Consider the following 3,577-nt stretch of genomic DNA (forward strand, 5'->3'; position numbering starts at 1 on the left):
CCAAAAATGCAAGATTTATATATTTTTTTTATTTCTCGCAAGTTTTTGAAAAACAAGAAATTACCGATAAAAACGTTTGTCACTATGGTGGGTTCCCAAATTTCTCAAAAAAACTAAATGAAAGAAAAGGCAATCTAGGGTTAAGGCGGACGGACCCCTACCAGAACAACAGCCGCCCCCATGTGGCAGTGGGATTCGATCCTGTGCCTTCAGCTTGAGACAGACCCCGCTTAGCATATGGGATACCACGTCGGTGAGTCCAAGTGGAGGAAAGGAGTTTCAAACCATGACAATTATTTTCATCGAATCATGTAGAACTGATGCCGCAAAACTCGTTATGAGGATTTTCCAGAGAAGAAAATAATATAAAGAAATAAGCTATCATGTTAAAAAACAAGGGAAAATGATGTAACTAAATTAATGCACGATATTTTCAATATATCGCCGCTATTTGTCAATGTGGACCGCGCATTTAAAGGGAGATATGGATCTTTGATCCGTTGGAGAAAACAAAATTGAACTCTAAAGCAATAAATTCTTTAACTACCCCAAACTTTGTATCGAACCTAGTCATCGACCGTACCAACGCGGCAAGCAACCACGGACACACATGCCAATTAACAACAAAATCAGGGGTAAAGTAGTCAACCTTCGGAAAATGTGCCCCACTTTTCCAATAAAAAAAATAAACAGGAATATCCACGTGGCACGTCTCAAGCGTATGATCATCCAACGTGACGAGCGACGAGTCACGGGCTTAAACTGAGAGTGGGACCCACGGACAGAGTACGGACAAACCGGGCCGGTACGTGGGCGCGGTGGGCCCTATAAAAACCGAGCCAAGCGGAGCAGTGGGCTAGAAGGACCGAGCACCCCTCGCCTCATATATATATATATATATATATATATATATATATATATATATATATATATATATAGAGAGAGAGAGAGAGAGAGGAGATTTTCCGACAATGGACGGCAGCCGGAAGCCACTCGACCTCCAAATTCCGGTGGGGGACTCGAAGATACTGGCGGATTCCGGCACGATGAGCGGCCCCCTGGTGGCGAACGGGGGCACAGCGGCGGCGCTGGTTCAGCAGAAGGCCGACGTCCTTCATGCGGCGCTCCGCCTCCTCTGCCTCGCGACGTCCGTCATCTCCCTCTCCGCCATGGCCGTCGCCGAGCAATCCTCCACCATCGCCATCTACGGCTTCAAGCTCCCCGTCTACGCTAAATGGAGCTTCTCCGACTCCTTCGAGTGAGATACTGGCCGTCTCCGGCATGCCTCACCCCACACACTCTCTCTCTTGTGGCTTGGGTTCTCTGACGGGCTTTTGGGTTTTTTCCGGCAGGTTTCTTGTCGGAATGTGCGCGGCCGTCGCGGCGCACTCGCTGCTTCAGCTGCTTCTGAGCGCGTCGAGGCTCGCGAAGAGATCGCCGGTGATCCCATCCCGGAGCCACGCGTGGCTGATGTTCGCTGGTGATCAGGTGAGTTTCTCCGGCGACGGCGCGGAGTCGAAGGAAGGAAGAGTTCTTTTTTTCTCCCTTTTCTTTTTCTACTTCTATGCTTCCTTTACGCTTTAATGTGAGAAATGCATATTCCTTCGGTGGGTTGGAAAGGCTGAAAATAACGGGCCTTTCCGTTATTTTGTTATTATTATAGAAAATGACGGAAAGACGCGTGGTTAATTTTCGACAGTTGTTAGGTGAGTTCGCCGGGAAGAAGCATTGTCGCCGGATGTAAAACTTCTTTTTCTTTTTCTTTTTCTGACTCATTTTTGGCTTTGTGTTTCCAAAATCTGCATCCTCTGGGAATTTAACGCAAGATAACTGAAAAAAATCGTACCTTTTTATATTGAAAATAACGGAAGCGAGCGTAGTCGAAGGCGAATGTGATCCCTACTTCGAATCAATTTTGTTTTCTTTTCGTTTGACGTCTATCATCCTTGATTTTTTCGTATATGACGTTCATGTCCCATTAGTTGAGCCGTTAGGGGTTCCTGTTTTTCAAAACGACAATTCTCTGGCGTTATTTTGCCCCTTGAAATTAGTATTTTTACAAAAAGGAGTTAGGGGCATCGAAGCAACGTTAAATTCGCTTTTTTTTGTTTGGTATACATTACATGATAGGTAAAACGTTATTGGCCTTTACGCCATTGTCGTTGGTGGTGTCACTGATGCCATTTTCAATAACTGGTTTATAGCAAGGGGCGTTATTTTGAAAAAATAACGCACTTTTTTTTCCTTCACCTGACGACTGACACAAAATCAGGGTTTTGAAGGATCCGCCCCCCGGTCGAGAAGGTCCTCTTGGCGTTTGGCAAAGCCCTGTTTGGATTGGAAGAATTAAGAAAAATGATGAGGTTAATGTGTGACGAAAGTTGCAACTGTACGGTAAAATACTTATCCTGGAAATCAAGATAAGTTGGGAAATTACATTGTATTCTGAAAATGAAATTTCCCAATTTATCCTACTTTTCTGGATAAGCTTGTGCACCCAAATTTCCATAACACCCCTTCATATGTTACCAAAAAAACCATCTTTGGCTATAACCACATCTAACTTATTTGGAAATGTGTATGTGCTAAATGAAACCTGTTAAATGGTTTTTTCTATTCTTTCGGTGCTTTTTTGGCAGTTCCGACCCCATAAATGTGTTGGACATGGTTGATTTAAGAGGAATTCATACTTGGATATTGTGTTTTCCATGAAAAAAATATAATTTTGAGCTTAGAAATTTTACAAAGATTTTGAACCATTGATTTTTCTAACATTATAAAAACCACCCATGTTCAAACACTAGCTGCATAGATCACATCTAAAAAAAGAAGGCATACACAGCCAGTTACATCTATGCTGTCAGAATTTAAAAATAAAACAAAAAAAACCTGAAAAACTTATTTATCCCTTATCCATTACTCCCAACTTATTTTATGAGAACTTGAAATTTAATTTGTGGCAGGCCTTTGCGTACGCCATGATGAGTGCCGGTTCTGCATCGGCTGGCGTGACCAACCTGAACCGCGCCGGAATCCGGCACTCTCCGTTGCCGGACTTCTGCAAGCCGTTGAACATATTCTGCAACCGAGCGGCTGTTTCAATAGCGTTTGCCTTCTTCACTTGCTTCCTGCTTGCTGCCTCTGCCGTTTCTGATGTGATCCGGCTCTCCAAGTATTAGGCTTCACCACCACCTCTCTCTCTTTTCAGAAAATGGGTATTATTTTTTTTAAAGGCAAGCTGGGGTTAGGCAGACCCTACCAGATATCTCTTAATTCCCATGTGGCAGAGGGATTCGAACCTCGGCCTTCTTCAGCTTGGCACATCCCGCTTACCACATGGGATACCATCTCGGTGGTTGAAAATGGGTATTATGTTGTATCTTGCACTCTGATGTAATTGGCCAGAGAACTCGTTTGGTTTAATTTGATAATTGGCGTTCCAAAAAAAAATCATGTGTACAGAGAGAGAGAGAGAGAGATGATGAATTGTGTGAGAATGGTTGTGGTTTAGTCCCGAGTAAGGACCAACTTGGTCAGTTGGTCTAGTAGAAAACATGCTGCTTGGGGAGTTTTTATT

The 3,577-nt window shown here is 43.6% G+C and overlaps 1 pseudogene across 1 annotated transcript; it reads left to right on the plus strand.

Annotated features, from left to right (window-relative positions):
- Nucleotides 1-971: 971 nt before the first annotated feature.
- On the plus strand, nucleotides 972-3,376 carry LOC149828758 (CASP-like protein 3A1 pseudogene; annotated as a pseudogene). The gene is made up of 3 exons (XR_016434146.1): nucleotides 972-1,258; nucleotides 1,353-1,488; nucleotides 2,964-3,376. The product of XR_016434146.1 is annotated as a CASP-like protein 3A1 pseudogene (transcript).
- The last annotated feature ends 201 nt before the right edge of the window (nucleotides 3,377-3,577 follow it).

Source organism: Nuphar pumila, chromosome 9 (genome assembly GCF_984573655.1).
Source record: "Nuphar pumila chromosome 9, dmNupPumi1.hap1.1, whole genome shotgun sequence".
NCBI classification, from domain to species: Eukaryota; Viridiplantae; Streptophyta; class Magnoliopsida; order Nymphaeales; family Nymphaeaceae; genus Nuphar; species Nuphar pumila.